Genomic DNA, 5,570 nt, shown 5'->3' with positions numbered 1-5,570 from the left:
AAAGAAAAGAGAAATAAGTAAAAATGCAGAGATTTTTCTGGGTCGGAGCCTGTGGCTCAAGGAGTAGGGTGCCAGCCCTATATGGCGGGGGTGGTGGGTTCAAGCCCAGCCCAAAAAATTTTTTCAGAGTTTGGGTTTATAGAGTATTAGAGGAAGAATAACCAATACTTTGAACAAGACCAACATAATTCCAGAGTCTTTTATTGATCAACATCATATATATACAGAACCACCAAAATCAAACATCTGTGCATGGAATTCGGTTTCCACCTAAAATAACTTGTCTTTCTGCCCACCTGTTTCTGTGAAGGTTCTCTCCTGAAACCAAAGAGTAAGCAAGGTTATTAGTACTGCCCCAATTAATCCCTACCCAGGCACTTTCCTAGGTGCTGGTCTCAGTCCCATATCCGCATTTCTCATCCATAGATGTCCACTCAGATTAGGTTTCATCCTGGACCAGACATCCTAAAAGGAGCACTACTAGCTACACAGAACTACTTGTTTCTATCCCTCAATCTATATCCCATCTCCCTTGTTGGGGGAGTAAGGAAGCTGAAGTCATACGGAGGGATGTGTCAGACTCCAACCACATGTTTGCAGCTATCACTCCTCCACGCTACTGTACGTGGCCTGTAGGCAGTCCTGGCCTGTAGGTAGGGTTAATCTAATGGACCAAGCCATGTTGTGAGCATTTTTGCCCTCTGGTCATGAGTAACTAAGAAATAAAGCAGACAAGTAAGGCCAGATGTAAATGTACTAAGAACCTTTTTTTTTTTTTTTGGAGACAGTCTCACATTATCACCCACTGTAGTATGCTGCTATGTTACAGCTCACAGCAACCTCCAGCTCTTGGGCTTAGGCAGTCAGTACTAAGAACTTTTACACAGCACTGAGTAACTTTACATCTCTGTTTGCTACATTATTTAAGACAGGGTTTGGCTCGGCGCCTATAGCTCAACCGGCTAAGGCGCCAGCCACGTACACCTAAGGTGGCGGGTTCGAATCCCCAGCCCGGACCCGCCAAACAACAATGACGGCTGCAACCAAAAAATAGCCGGGCGTTGTGGCGGGCGCCTGTGGTCCCAGCTACTTGGGAGGCGGAGGCAGGAGACTCGCTTGAGCCCAGGAGTTGGAGGTTGCTGTGAGCTGTAATGCCACGGCACTCTACCCAGGGGGACAGCTTGAGGCTCTGTCTCAAAAAAAAAAAAAAAAAAAAAAGACAGGGTTTATGTACAATGAACAGTACCTGAATCTATAGGAACCTGTGACAAAGCTTCAGGTAATCATGAACTTACCCGACTCAGTAACTCCGTAATCATACGTGAAGACAGCTTTTACTGGTAACCTAGATCCAACAAAAAGGATACCATGAATCACAAGAAAGCTGATGACCAGGTATGGTAGCTCTTAGCACTTTAGAAGGCTGAGGTGGGAGGGCTGCTTGAGTTCAGGAGTTCGAGACCACCCTGAGCAACAGTGAGACCCCATCTCTACTAAAAATAGAAAAACCAACCAGGTGTTGTGGCAGGCATGTATAACCCCAGATACTTGGGAGGCTGAAGCAAGAGGATTGCTCGAGCCTAAGAATTTGAGGTTGCCGTGAATTGACACCATGGCACTCTACCCAGCTCAAAAAAAAAAAAAAAAGGAGCTGATAGATCCCTCCCTGAAGAGAACAAAATCCGTCAGCAATCACTATACCACTTCTCACCACTTCACATACATTCATTCATTCCCCTTGTAGCCAAAGCCTGCATTTATCTTCCATTTTACAGGGGACAGTTGAAACAAGTTCAGAGATTGCAACCTTGTTTGAAACTGGCCCACTGGATATGTAAATATATACCACACTACAACGATGTGAGGCCAGCTTCAGTATTACTTTTCCTCCTTTTACGACCACCAAGACCAGTGTTCAGATCTGATGGGAAAGGGAATCGGGAGGGTCAAGATGTCTTCAACATCAGCCTTACCTTTAAAACACAGCTCCAAAACATGCTGTCCTTCCATATCAGATACTGCCAGGAAACTTGAGGAACCTGCAGAACAATCGTTTATAGTGTGAAAAGAAAACCAAGAAATTGATGGAAAACACCTGGATTCAGATGGAAGGCTGAGCCCAGGTCTTGAAGCATTATAGGAAAGGTGAGTGGCAGCTACAGGTACTGTACTGACCTAAGCTGTCAAAGTCTCTCCACATTGTTCTTGCATGCAGTTGGAGATCCCATGGCAACAACCAGCCACAGTCCTTGGAAACATGCAGCACTGTTCCCCACTGCCCTCCGTAGCTCCCAAAGTTAAGTGTCCAGAGCAAACCTACACAGGTGTCCTGAGATTGTTCTGTTTGATCAGTTATGAGCCCAGGAGCCTTCACTCTCCAGAAAAATCAACTCCAGCCATCTTGGAATCTTCATCTGGCACAGCTAAAATGAGAACACAATTATCCTGAATTGATCTCATTGTTCCCTTCATTTGGTCCTCAGAATCAGGTCTGACTAACCTTTGGTCCTGATACTGACCCATTAAGCTCTGCAGTTAAGTGACCCATGCACTGTTATGTATGATCTGTGTCACATGCCACTGGATTGTCTCCAACCTACTCCCAACTGCCTCTCCACTCTCCATGTTGGTTCTTAGTCTCACCTAGCTACTTCAACCTCCAACTCCTGGGCTCAAGCGAGTCTCCTGCCTCAGCCTCCTAGGTAGCTGGGACCACAGGCACCCGCCACAACGCCTGGCTATTTTTTTGGGTTGCAGCCATCATCGTCGTTTGGCGGGCCGGGCTGGATTTGAACCAGCCACCTTAGGTGTATGTGGCTGGCGCCTTAGCTACAGGCGCCAAGCCTTTTCTGCTGTTTTGTGGGAACATGCCAAGCTCAATGAAGGTCTCTGGCTAGATCCAAGAAATGGCAGGTACAAAAACTGTATTTTCCCAAAATGTTGCAGATCAGTTACAGCAAACAGAACGGCGACCGTCAAGGAAAACTGTCACTCTAGGCTCCTCTTTGACCACAGCAGCTATATGGAAGCAGCTGCAGCTTCGATAAGGGCCACAGGGCAATCACAAACCACTACTACCTAGCCAGGTGATCCCCTAAATTTTGTGCATTATTTTTACTGAAATACATTTTAACGGACACTCTAGTGGCCAAAAAAGCAAAGCCATCCTGTAGGTCCCAACAACTACTATTTTATCTTGTGCTAGTCTGTGCTTTTTCTTAATCTTCTTGGCATCATTTTATCCCTATTGTATTTCTAATTTTTTTTTTGAGAGACATTCTCACTATGTCGCCCTTGGTAGTGCTGTGGCATCATAGCTCACAGCAACCTCCGACTCTCGTGCTTAAGTGAGTCTTTTGCCTCAGCCTCCCAAGTAGCTGGGACTACAGGGGCCGCCACAACACCTGGCTATTTTAATTGCAGCTGTTGTTGTTTTAGCTGGCCCAAGCCGGGTTCGAACCCAGCCTCGATGTATGTGGTTGGCGCTTTAATAATTGTGCTACCGGCGACGAGCCGTATTTTATTTATTTTTTGAGACAGAGTCTCACTTTGTCACCCTCAGTAAAGTGCCATGGCGTCACAGCTCACAGCAACCTCAAACTCTTGGGCTCAAGAGATTCTCTTGACTCAAGTCTCCCAAGTAGCTGGGATTACAGGCGGCCGCTACAGTGCCCAGCTCTTTTTACAGAGGTGGTTTCGCTGTGGCTCAGGCCAGTGGCTTATCTGTGAGCTCAGGCAATCCCCCCGCCTCGGCTTCTCATAGGATTGCAGGCGTGAGCCACCGCGCCCGGGCGTTATCCCTATTTTAATGGGTAAGAGATTTGGACCGATACAGTTACATGTCAAAGGTCACCTATCATATTAGAAAACGACGAAATTGTGGTGCAAAAAAGGGTCTAAAGGACTAAAACATATCCTTAAATCCCAGAAAACATGGACGCAATCACCTGTCCAAAGCCACTCTGCCGCTAACCATAATAGGCAGATTCAACCGAGATTACCCTGACACCAGCACGCAGCCTCCTTCAATTAATCTACTTCAGGCCCAGGGTTGCACCCCGCGGCCCCAGGTGCCGATTCGTGCGCCCTGCCTTGTCACTCACCCATCAGGCCTGAGCGCGCAGCTGCGCAAGCCGAGGCCGGAGAGGGTGCGGCCCCCGCGGGCCCCGGCCCTTCTCACTGCGCAGGCCGCAGTTGAGGCCTCCCGGACCTGGGTCCCACCAGGCAGGCAGACACAGCTCCTCCGAGCGGCGATCAACATCATGCAACCTCGGGAGACAGCCCATGCAAATACCAACGGCGGCCGCGCCGTAGGGTAAAGGCGCAAACCGCAGAAGGTCAGGCTTTACAGCACAATCACCGCCTCAGCCGCCGCGCAGGGAAAAAGAAAGAGCTGCGCCGAGGGGCGGTTTATATAGACCTCTCTGACGGTCGCGCGCGTTACGCCCTGGGAGTTGTAGTTTCTGTGGCCTCCGGTTCCCGACGCACGTACCCGACATGCCCTGCGCGCGTACCCGCGCCCACCAGGAAAGTGCTTTTCCAGGCCAGAGGAGGAGCCTTCGCATCGCAGTATTTGGGGCGCGCACAGCTGAAAAGGTAAGCAGAGCCGGGGCGCCCTCTGGAGTTCAATCTCTGGAATGACTTTCAGTGTTGAGAAATTAACCGTGAGAGCTGGGAAAGGGCTGGGCTCAGAGCGCAGTGGGATGCGAGCGATCCGCGACTGAGAGGGTTCGCAGGAGGGCTCAGATAAATGCAAGCCTTGTCTCTCCACTAATGTATAAATTATTCAGCGCTTACTGTTTAAATTGTGCCCGACTATGGGAGGCACCTATGGCTCAGTGGCCGGTATATGGCCGGCCCCATATACCGAGGGTGGCGGGTTCAAACCTGGCCCCGGCCAAACTGCAACAAAAAAATAGCCGGGCATTGTGGCGGGCGCCTGGAGTCCCAGCTACTCCGGAGGCTGAGGCAAGAGAATCGCCTAAGCCCAGGAGTTGGAGGTTTCTGTGAGCTGTGACGCTACAGCACTCTACTGAGGGCGAATAAAGTGAGACAGAGTCTCTACCAAAATAAATAAATAAAAATAAAATAAAATAAATTATGCCCAATTATGTCATCTAGTTTTCATTATAACTATAGTTATCATAATTAGGTCTTTTCTTTCTTTCTTTTTTTTGAGACCGTATCTTGCTATGTTGCCCTGGGTAGAGTGCTGTGACGTCACATCTCACAGCAACCAACTCTTGGGCTTAAGCGATTCTCTTGCCTCAGCCTCCCAAATAGCTGGGACTTGCAGGCACCCGCCACAATACCCAGCTATTTTTTGGTTGTAGTTGTCATTGCTGTTTGGCAGGCTGTAGAGATGAAGTCTCTCTCTGGCTTACGCTGGTCTCCGATTCCTGAGCTCAGGCAATCCACCCACCTCAGCCCCCCAGAGTGCTAGGATTACAAGTTTGAGCCACCATTCATGACAATATTAAATTTTCTCATTCTCTCCATATATTTAGGTCTTCCTTTCCCTTTACTTTTTTTGGGCAGTTTTTGGCCGGGGCTGGGTTTGAACCCACCAC

The 5,570-nt window shown here is 48.7% G+C and overlaps 1 long non-coding RNA gene and 4 other non-coding genes across 8 annotated transcripts; all 5 read right to left on the bottom strand.

Annotated features, from left to right (window-relative positions):
• Window positions 1–168: 168 nt before the first annotated feature.
• LOC105888090 lies at window positions 169–4,370 on the bottom strand. Of its 4 annotated transcripts, none has more exons than XR_001161741.2 (5): window positions 3,948–4,370; window positions 2,176–2,423; window positions 1,974–2,039; window positions 1,296–1,345; window positions 169–318 (listed from the first exon to the last, which is right to left on the bottom strand). It is a non-coding gene; the product is annotated as an uncharacterized LOC105888090 (long non-coding RNA). The 4 variants fall into 4 exon arrangements; XR_002770802.1 differs by having other exon boundaries at window positions 4,002–4,370; XR_002770801.1 differs by having other exon boundaries at window positions 4,104–4,370.
• Window positions 388–461, bottom strand: LOC111721797. Its single transcript, XR_002770813.1, has one exon. It is a non-coding gene; the product is annotated as a small nucleolar RNA SNORD99 (small nucleolar RNA).
• On the bottom strand, window positions 1,807–1,947 carry LOC111721795. The gene has a single exon (XR_002770811.1). It is a non-coding gene; the product is annotated as a small nucleolar RNA SNORA61 (small nucleolar RNA).
• LOC111721794 lies at window positions 2,133–2,263 on the bottom strand. Its single transcript, XR_002770810.1, has one exon. It is a non-coding gene; the product is annotated as a small nucleolar RNA SNORA44 (small nucleolar RNA).
• On the bottom strand, window positions 2,921–3,055 carry LOC111721793. The gene has a single exon (XR_002770809.1). It is a non-coding gene; the product is annotated as a small nucleolar RNA SNORA16B/SNORA16A family (small nucleolar RNA).
• Window positions 4,371–5,570: the final 1,200 nt, after the last annotated feature.

This window comes from Otolemur garnettii, unplaced genomic scaffold, assembly GCF_000181295.1.
Source record: "Otolemur garnettii isolate 467f Iridium unplaced genomic scaffold, OtoGar3 scaffold00184, whole genome shotgun sequence".
Taxonomy (NCBI): domain Eukaryota; kingdom Metazoa; phylum Chordata; class Mammalia; order Primates; family Galagidae; genus Otolemur; species Otolemur garnettii.
This window is presented reverse-complemented; position numbering and strand designations above follow the sequence as displayed.